We start from the raw sequence: 11,602 nt of genomic DNA, 5'->3' as shown, positions 1-11,602 counted from the left end.
CTATCACTTAAGAGCAGTATTTCATGACCAAGGAAATGATAGATAAGTTTTAAAGAACAAGAGCTAATATTACCTTCCTTCAATATCCCAACTAGTCAAAGTTTAGTATAAATTATTTACAAACACCAACCTGTAGATCGGAGGAGTTTATCACACTTGATTAAACCATTTCAAGCCTAAATGCCCCAGCTGTGCAGCATAGTCCTCTGAAGCCATAGTAATGAGATAACTCACCAACTGGCAGGTGTCTTAGGTTCTACGATTAATGGGTGTCTGCCTGGATGAGAACACATGTATGTGCCCAACAGACGACCTCGTCCCGCTTGGCTAAGAGAGGAGAGAAGCTAAAAAACTAGTCAGTTGTACAGTACTTGTTTTATAATGGAAAGAATCAGACTTTGCCCCAGAGAAGAGACTTACAATTCATGCAGACGTTTTAAATGTCCTCTGTACATACTTTATACCCCAATTTTCACTTACCAGAAAACGACAATAAAGATCTAAGAGGATAAAAACCAATTTTATCACCCCGAAATGAGATATAAGTGAAAGTGAGAATTATCATACTGAGTTCACTGCTTCAAGAAATGTGAAGTCAGAGTCACGAGAAAAATAAATCCATATTTAAACCCTCCTATTATATTTAATGACTTGATGTCAGTTTCCACTCAAGTAAAAATCAGTAGTTCATATTTGTGTTCTAGTACACTAGTGTATATATCCTTATGTGAAAACTGATACCATGCCACAGTTAATATGGGTTTATAAATATGGAGTTTAGAAGAAACTTACCCTTTCCCTTTGTGCAGCTCTGACTTCCAACCCAGTTTCTATAGAAACAGAAGGACAAGTGCCAATGCCAGAAGTCTGCCAATTAGAACTCATCTTTTAGTTGCTGAATAATAAAGCCACATCCCAAAGTTGGCTATAGGTTTTTGATTGTCAGTAGTTCCTAAAAAGAAACCCAGGAGGAAAAAAAGACATTTTAACCAATTACTATACTTAGAAATGTTCCCTCCTTTAAACTTGGCTATTAAAAAAAAATAGAGGAGGTAGATCCAATACCATGTGTTAAAATTTTTTTTTTTAATTAAGGCTTCAGATATCTCTAAACTTAAGAAGCAGCAAATAGAAGAAAAGGTGGCTCTGAAGGCTCAAAATACCTTTAAACCACTAATATTAAAGAAAAAAACACTCATGTATCACAGAAATAAACTATTTTCAACCACCAAACCTTAAAGTTCACATGAATTCATCCTTTTCATGAATGAATTTCCAGTAAGATTAATAACACTGCAGAGGGTAAACTTCATAAATGAAATTTGTCAGGAGAAATAAATGATACAGGTAAGTCTCCACTAAAAAATAAAAAAACACCTCTCATGTCTCAGGAAAAATCTATAAATCATAAAAGGACCCTAGAAAAGTTTTCTAGAGATGCTGACATTGCTGTGCTTAATGAAAAATCCCTCTAAAACACATATGCCAATTTAAAAATTAAAAAATTGTGGGATGAGAATAATCTGGTTGCAATTTTTCATTTGATATCAACATGGTTGCTTGGTTAATGTATTTTAGAATCTTTTATCATAAAAACTTATGCATTAAAAATAGCATTTCTGTATATAAATTGATATCACGCAATTTACAGTATTTTCTGAACATTCACATTCGTCCATTCCCTTCAATATATACAAATCTTAATATTTATTATTTGTCACTGTGAACTTTAACATAATTAGATTCTTGTTGCTATGTGAGGAAAATCAGTTTATTAATGAAGTTATTATCATACAATAATTTAAAAACAAAAGCAATTAGGAACCACTCCTCAATCCTGTCCATATCCATCCCCTCCATAAAAAGCTCTGAACCTACCTCTACCAAATTTTCTAAATTATGGGGTACCTATCAGTACAGTGTCTCAAATATCCTCACCTGTATCTATAAAAAAATAACATGTTCTATCTCACAATGAAAAGAGTGGGCTAGAATAGAATAGGAGGGAGAGAAAAAAATATAAGTGTAACAAAATAAGCAAGAACCAACCAACTAGGATAGACAATAACCCCTCCCCTATCTTGGTGGCAGAGACCCTCTGGTAATTCTCTGGTCACCAGAAGCTCACTACCTATGAACCCTTGTTCTTACTTTTCTTATTGAAATATTTTTTTAAAATCTTTAAAGTAAATGTCATTGACTAATGCACAAATCTGAGAATCTTATGCATGAGGGATAAGATTCTAATCACCCATTTTTACTACAAAGGACATTTATGTATCTGCATCTTAATAAGTACTTCTCAAACCTTCCAGTACAGAGGAATCACCTAGGGATCTGAGTCCATTCAGTGGGTCTGTGCGAGGCCTTGCAATTCTACATTTCTTAACAAGCTTCTAGGTGATGCTATTACCGCTGGTCTGAGGGCCACACTTTCAACAGCAGAAATTCTAGAAGACTAAACAATATACATACTCTACTGAACCCAAATTATACTGAAAGTTTTTCGCTTTGATGTTCAAACAGTTTTTAAGAGGTTGATTGTGTGTGTGTTGGTCCGTATGTTTAAGATTTGTCTCTAGGGCAGTGGTTCTCAACCCTGGCTACATACTAGAATCACGTGGGCACTTAAAACAACAGTGGGGCCTTGGCAGAGCCCCACTGTACCTAGATCAATTTAAATAATCTACAAGAGACTCCCAGCTATTGGTACTGAAAAGTTCCTCGGGTGATTTTAATGCATAGCCAGGTTTGAGACCTCCGCTACAAAATGCAGAAAAATTCCGAAGAGTGTATTTATTGAACTGTTTCTCTATAAAAGAATATACACAAACGATATGCTTATCTTGGAAGCAAGGTAAAACTACTGACAGTCAATTTCCATATGCTAAAATACAATTTTATCAAACAACACTTTTCTCAATATGCCTCAAAAATATGTAATAAAAATGTATATGTATATGGTGCCTCAAAGTGTTAATTTTACCTGTAATAATATTTCTACCCTGAACATAGATGCAATAACAAGCTTATGCATGACAGCTTTTCATTAAGCCCCTTGCTTGGGTAAAAGGAAAATCTGCTGGTTACGTGAGAAAGGTCAGATACTAATTCAGTACTTTAAAACTGTATACACACATGTAACTGGCTTGCACAGGATGACAGCCATTCCACAAAAACCCTCTAAATTGATTTTTAGTATGGAAGTTTGGTTTGATATGACTAGAAAAATTACAAGTTATGAAATATAGAAAACACAGTCAGTGTGTTATAGCAGAAACTGTATGTGACTATAGTGTAAACTGTCATGACAGTTTGCTGAAAGGAGAAAGAATAAAAAATGACATGTTGAGAAAATGAGGATGTACAAGGAGGAAGACCTCAGGGTAGTCAACAATTATGAGCCTGAAGCAGAAATAAAATCTCTATTACAGTATTTAAATAAAAGAACACTGCTTATCTCTGAGCAAGAACATATTCACAGTCTTGCAGAGAATTTGAAATGTTCATTTATGTTTGATGTGTAAATGGTTGAAAGATTTCCTGTTTTGAATTACTCATACTGTGTTTGTCTTCAATTTCTGTAGCTAATTAATTAATTCTTCAAATATTTGGGTACCTATTATATACGAGGCACTATTCTAGATCTTGGGAATAATTGAAAAAAATCTGAAAGACATTTATTTGTTACTTTCCTCAGACACATAGTCAAATATTGATCAAATCACTGCATCCCCCTGCTTAAAACCTCCAATGGCTTTCCAATGCATTCAGCTTTAGAATACAATCTAAACCCTTTGTCCTTGGCAACAAGGCCCTAACTTAGTTTACTACCTCCCTTCTTTCATCAGAATATGAGCTCCATGAGACATAAGGAGCTGTTTTCTGCACCAATATACTCCCAAGACCTAGAATACTAATTGACACATAACAGGTACCTAAATATTTGAAGAATTAAATAATTAGCTACACCAATCAAAGACAAACCAAGTATTCATAATTCAAAATGGGAAATCTTTCAACCATTTACAAGTCAAAGATACACTCAACTTTACCTATAATTCCATTATATCTCAATCCTATTAGTAACCTAGTTAGGAGGTAGTAGAGAAAAGTGATGGTTCGTTCATGGAAAACAACTTACATTGTGTACATACACATACCCTCACTCAATCCTACAATCGCTTTCAATTTCAAGATAGACTACAATCACATTATTTTTTAGATTAACTGAAAACTCAAGGATACCTCAATCAGTTTCTGGCTATGTACCCCTCAGCCAAGTCATAAAACTTTTCTGGTACCCCTTTAGCATTTCATAAACTAAACAGCAACACTTCTTCACAGACAGTTATAAGGTAAAATTAAATACTAAGCTAGTATTTAATATCTTCCTGGGAGATATAACTACATGACTATAAAACTATTACTTAAGTGACAATTTTAAGTAATAAATGCCACGGCATTTGCAGTTTCATTCTGCTTGTCTCTTCAATAGCTCTGAATTTATCTTCTGGAAGCTCCTCTCAGCTTCAGAATCTGAACACTATTCTGGCTCTCCTACCTGAGCCTCTTTTCTAGCACCATCTTCCCTTCCCATGCCTTAAATATGACATTACCCCAAGTTTATAACTTCAACACTCTACTCTCTGTGGGTTAGTGTTGCTCAGCCCATGGCCACTGACCACAGACTACATCAGAATTACCTGGAGGGCTTGTAAAAGAACAAAGACTCCTGGGCCATGTTGGCCCTAACAAAGCCCAGAATTTCTGGGGTTGGAGCCAAGGGCCTGTATGTTTCCCAAGAACCTCAAATGCTGATACACTATAGTTTGAAATACACTACCCAGACATTTTCTCAAGTTTGCAGCTTTAATCCCATCCCAGCCTCTGGAAAAAAGTGAGGTATGACAGTACAGTGACCAAGAGCCCTAGCTAGAACAAAAGCCTGGTTAGAACCCTGGCTCTATCACTTACTAGCTGTCAGGTTATGGTCTGTGGTGAAAAGTGGATGAGACAATGTTTGTCAAGGACTTGGCAGAATGCTATTTAATAAATGAATGCTATCAGTATTGTTGCTTTACATCAGCACCCCTCAACTGATTATCCATCCTCACTCCCCACCTGCCTAAAACTGGCTTGCCTTTCAGGACTCCCTATTTTGTTGACCCAACTACGTTACTAGCTTTCTAGACTCAGCCTGCATCTTTTCCATGTATCAACTTCTATTATTATTCATGCTTCTTGGCCTGACATCTCAATCCCAACCTCCCTCCACCATTCTGTATCCTCTCTAACTAACAAATTATTTTGTAAAGCCTTTCTTGACCACCCCAGCTTAAAGTTCATATACTCAATCATATACCCATATGGCCAGTAAAAATGCAATTAATCAAATTTGATCTGTGACATCTCTCATAGTTGTCTTAAACTATGAACTTTTTTCCCTGATATTTAACTATATACCTGTTTATATCTAGTTTCTCCAATTAGAGTACAAGTTGCTGACAGGGGTAGAGACTATTTGATACTTTGTTCTATATACTCAGCATCTTAGTTCTCAGCATACAGCCAGCATTTAATTTATACAGGAACCGTACCTGAATGCTTAATATCACAGCATTTGGGTACAGAAGCATGTTAAGTAATTTTACCTCAAAATCAAAATCTCTTTTTGGTTGCTTCTTAGCAACAATCTTGTCTGAGGTTTGAAGGAATTTTGTTACTCAATAAACTCCTCTGCTTAGAACTTATAACAAGGTTATAATTCAAGTTTTTAAGTAAAAATCCTATTTTAACCAGGAAAGCTTAAAAAGAGCAAACTGGAATGGGAAATGGTGGTGATGGTCAGATAAGCCATAACCATATATCCTATTGCAAAGAAGAAAAATAGATGCTGTACAAGCCATAAGCACTAAATTTACTGCCTCAGATAAACAGCTTGTAAATAATAATGTGCCTTAAGCTACCGAAGTGGCAATTTATAAAATCTAGGTTGTTTTACTAAACTCAGGGTAATCCCCATTTTCAATTTTAATACAACCAGACTTTTCAAAATGAGCACAAGTCAACTCAGGGGTGTTCTTGGAACTATTTCCTTTATAGTAGAACCCTAAATTTAGATCATACAAAAGACACTGGAAAAACCACACATATAATTCCAAAGGGCAGTTTCCAATTTATAAAACCAGAACTCTAGATCTAATACTCAACCCAATTAATATTTTTTCTTCATGGTGTAGCTGGAAATAAAATGATTTCATGAGTAGTTTCAAAAAAACTGTGTATCTTTCCATTTTGCATGACATGGTTTCATATACAAATAAACAAATGCCCTGTCTGCAACATTTTTTCTTCTTCTTGAGAGATGAAGCCTGAGATCTTAGAAAGATACCAAACATGAAGAAATATGTAGAGTGTAACAAAATCTTCCTCAAATTGCCACAGTGATTTTAAATATTTTTTTACTAATTGTAAAAACTACTTAATGGGCTTTCAGTAGTCACAGAAAGAAAACACACTGGAAATTAACATTTCCAACAGGAATAAACTGTTTAAAGAAATGTACATGAGAGATCATTTACCAACTCATAAGCACATGTTTTAAAAACTGTTGAAAATGACATACTGAGAACCTAAAAACCATGGTACTTCACTTTTCCCCTCTGGAAAGAGATGAAAAACAAAAATCTCATGAAAAAGAAAAATTCTCTTCAAAATATTTGATCCCATTTAAAATAAAGCAAGGAAACCTAAGTTGTATTATACATTTAAGAAGTTGTGCTTGTATTAAGCGGCCAAAGCCTCACACTTGATTAATGTTGGAGGGAGGGGCTGGAAGGGCTCAGAAGGCTGGCAGGGCTAAATGGACAATGAAAATGGTTAAGAGCTAGATCTTCCTCAACACTGCCCATTCACCTCCTGAAGTTCGTTGTAGCTACCTAATTTTATAATTAAATAAATCTCCCTGTGGAAAAAGAAAAAAATTAACTATTTTGACTAAATTATCTGTCATTCCCAGTCTGATGATACACTTTTTTGTTATACATACTAAAATATTCTTAACTTGGAGCTTTAGAAATCAGTGTTTGTAATAAGCAACATTTTTATACCAGTTGAGTTCTTCCAGCACCATTAAATCACCACTAAGGGTGAAGGCTATGGCTAAGAGAAAACGTCAAATTTTTGTAGGTCCAAATCCATAACCAGGATTTTAATACTTTGGCTCTCACATTAAAACAATTTTTTCAAATTTTAAAACTTAAAAAAATTACAATACCAAGTAGAACAAAAGTTCTGGCCTGCAACTTTGTTAATACAACACTTTGGTGAGGAGAGGAAGCTAGTTAACAGCAGCAGAGTACCTAAAGACTTCCAATCAGAGAAACATACCCCAAAACATTAAAAGCCCTCACCCTATTAATTATAATGCATTTTGACCTCTAAAAACCCTCTTACCTGTTTACAAGAGTTTATACAGCTGTTTGCCACTGGAACACCACCTTGCAGAGTATAAGCGTGGCATCCTTTGTTGATAATCACCTGTTGCCTAAGTAATCATCATCCCGCATGGAGACAGACAGCACTAGGCCTCTTCCATCCGAGGTTAAAATTCAAAACAAGCCCAACAAGCCTGCATTTCAAGGTGGTCTTCGTCTGCAACTAGTTAAGTTTAAAACTGGCAAACAACAATGGTGTCTGAAGCCAATGGTGCAGCACTGCTGGCTTCCTCTTGAACTCCAGCGTTGTCACTGTGCACCGAAGTCTCCTGCTGCAAACAGGGGAGTTGTTCTCCTGTACTGGAAACAGCTTCCAAAGCTCAGGAGCCCCTGTACAGGATAATGCAGGAACTAAAGGCAAACACTTTTTCCTCCTTAAGGATGCCTCCATTTTTTCCTCACAATCTGTACTACCAACCGAAGTGACTGGGCCTGAGTGTGCGTTCGTACCTATGAAACCGTCACGGTGCATGCACATCCAAGGCATGTGGAACCACAGGTCAAATAAGGCACAGATACCAAGTAACGGTTCTAATTACAAACGCTAGCTCTCAGGAACTCTTCATCCATTCAGAACTAAACCCATCACTGCATAACTCTGGTAAGAAGCCCCTGAAGATGGAGGAGCTCCTCAAATGTGTCAGGAAAGGCTTTATTAACATCATCATTAACATTTAAAAAGCAAGCGGAGCATTTCTCCTTCTTTTGGCAATTTGGTGCAAATGTTAAGAGCAAGATAAAGCAATTTCAAACTTTTCTTCAAATTAAAAATGAAACTAAGGCCAAACGTGATGGGTGAACAAAATAAATCAAAACTTAAATTTCAGCAACTCCGGCTCTTCAAACCAGCAAAGCCCCCGACTCGTGCACTGTGGTGAGGCTTACGGTGCTTGCCCCGGCTTCTTGCGTGCCAGCAAACAGCACCATTTCCTCATCAAGTTGAGGACTGAGAAGCAAATGATCCCCTTCACTGCAAACAAAGGGGGTCACAGTAACACTAGTGATCCTTCAGAATTGACACACTGTGATAGTCAAAATGATGGTCTCCCTGCTTCTTGCTCAAGACATACAAGATCTGAGCAGCAGCAAGTACCCCCTCAGCTGCAAACAAAGGGGTCAAAGGTTTGCCGTCAATTCACTTCCAGGCAGAAAAACATTTTCCTCAAAAGAAACAATTTATTTAGAATAAAACAAAAGCAGCTCAACTGTGAGCGCACGTTTGAGTGACAGCTACTTTTAAGCTGTGTGAGCCATAAAAAGGGTTTTTCTTTTCCAGAAATCTTGTGTACACAGCACAAAGCAAGGTCATTTTTTTTCCACTTAAAACACCGGCATTGGCATCACAATAGCAGATACACAACTTTAAGCTGCCATTTTAGTAAAATGCACAAATACTAAACAGATTAGCTTTCTTCCATCAAGAGGCCCATGTAAACTCCACATAAGCCACAACTTCTCTTCAAAAAGGTCCATTAGAGCTCTGAATTCCGTATCTTCATCCGTTGTTCACCAGTTTTGCTTGCGGGGGGGGAGGGGAAAAAGGTTATTCAGTACAAACGTTTACAATATTAAAAATATATATATTTCCCCTATGCCATTATAGCTGAACATAACATTAACAAGACCTTCCTGGATAGTCCACCTTGACTTCAAAAAGCACCAATAATACCCACTGGCACAAACCTTGAAATAAATTTACTGTATGAATAGACAACAAGTAGAACAATAGGGTGGATTTTTTTTTAAAGACTGCAATTAAGTGAGGATTATAGGACTGAAAATATCCTTGGTACTCATGTAACTGAGTAAAACATATCAGAAAAAAGCAAGTTTACAATCAATTTATAATCAATATATTCTAAATATAACTTAAAAAATGAAACTATAAAAAGGTGGAGTTTAGTCAAACTTTTACCCCCTCTATTTTCATTCTGTAATTTATACGGAGCAATACAGACCTACTCCATTACTGTAGAAAGGGGTCAAGATAAAAAGCCTTTTAAAAATCCACCTTCATCTGTGTTACCAAAGACAGCAGCTGTTATTTTCTTTTAAGAAAACCCTCATACAAACAATCGCTAAACAGCCAAAGAACACTGTAGGACTTTTACTTTCCAACTGTTTACATCATACATATAAAGTTCTTCATTAAGCTAGACAGTTCACCGTGGTTATCTGAAATCGTTTTCTCCCTTTAGTCACATCACTATAACCAGAATGTTAACAGGGTCAGCTCCATTTCTCTTCTTGTTCTCATACCTAACTCCTATCTCCAAACCAAACACTTGGCAGAGACAGAAAAAAAATGTCCAGAAATTCTCTCCAAAAATTTTTTCACAAAAAAAGGTCATTAAGGCCCTCTTCTCAACAGGATTTCCTAGTTCTATTACCACAGTTTTTGGTGAGTGGTTCCTATAGGGAGCCAAACTGCAGTTCAAGCTGTACCTGCAAATGAGCAATTTCACTGTCTGAAGAAAGTGGATTTAAAATCAAAAAGCCAAAAAACAACAAAAAAATTGTCAGTGAAAACCTGCTCATAAAATAGTTTTTAAATAAAACTAAACAAGTGTTTGTCTCAGAAAGCAACACACACCTTACTTTTACTATTGTATCTCAAATGATCTGAGTTAAGAAGGTCCAGAGTATATATATTACCTTCAAAATGTGACAAGAGCTTACACCAGCCAGAGGATGGACATTTTAAGATATAATCCTTAAAGGGAAAACTCTATCTACTCTCAGGTGAGAGTCAAAATATACATCTTAAACCAGGAATTTAAATTTTTTGCGTGGAAAACCCTTTATAAGAATCCCAGTTATAACCAACAAAATAATATTAAAAAATTGGCTAGGAGCTGAATGATTAATTTTTCATAAACTTTGAAGTTGTGATTAAAAATCTAAATTAGTTTGATGGGGTTTTTTTTTTACCAGTAATACTTAATAAGTCATTTAATGATATCCTGAAGAAATTCTTTCCATTCATTTGAACTGAGTTCCAAAAAAATCAATTAAACAAATACATTTTTTTAAAGTAAAAGAAACAATTGGTTGTTACAAAGAACATCCAATGTTGAGATTACGAAATTCTGGCTAATGAGAATTAGAACCAGATAGTTTTAGACATTTGTTTTCATTACACTCTGAAGTTTTAAGTAGTTTACCAATATTATCAACCTGCACAACAGAATGAGCAACACAAATTAAGAGATTCATCTGAATGATGGCACTCTGCAGGTACACACCAAACTAAACATAATTAGTTATAATACATACATTTAGACATGGTATCAAGCCATTGTTTCAAAAACATTGAAGCACAAACTGCCCAGATCTAACAAAAGCCACAATGTCAGATTAAGGTTCAAACAAACATGGAGCAAAACCCACAGTACTCTGCTCTTCGGTAAGCTGTCACATCAACTTAAAAAAAAAAAAAAGAAAACCACACACTTTGGATTAGAGTAAAATTAGATGTCATGGACTTCACTCCCTAAAAGAGTAAAATCATTTGTCCAGCCATCTTATCAAAAGATATTCAAAAGTTAATGGTTAGTGAGATTATTTAAACTGGAAAAAATGTATCTAGCCACAAATTGTACTTTGGCCCCACTTATGCACAGACTGCACACTTGCATAAGTTTCTGAACAGGTGTCTACTCCACATTAGCATGTCAAGCAAAGCTTTTTAAAAGCAAAAAGGACCAAAAGTCTTAATTGTAGGATTTCAGGTATTTTCCCTACAGGCACACCAAGGACCTTCGTGCTCATAGCCTAGTATCTTCCTTCTCTCAAAATGGCTAGCTTTTCCAGTTTAAAAACAAAAAATTCCAAACTTAAAAAGAAAATTTACAAATGCATAGTGAAAACCAAAAAGGATGACACAGAGTGATGAGGCTTTCATGCTGACATGCATTAGACACCTGTCATAACAGACAATTAAAAATTACATGACGTTTCCCTGGGTTATTATTGGTGCTATTTCAAAACTATCAGCTTTGATAACAGAAAGAAAACAGTTGGGTTCTGCCAGGCTTTCAAGAAGTCACTTACACAGACTAGAAACATGACCATGATCCAAAGGTCCTCAAGTTTCTAATCAT

The sequence above is a fragment of the Mesoplodon mirus genome, assembly GCF_964341445.2.
Source record: "Mesoplodon mirus genome assembly, chromosome: 3".
Taxonomy (NCBI): Eukaryota; Metazoa; Chordata; class Mammalia; order Artiodactyla; family Ziphiidae; genus Mesoplodon; species Mesoplodon mirus.
This window is presented reverse-complemented; position numbering follows the sequence as displayed.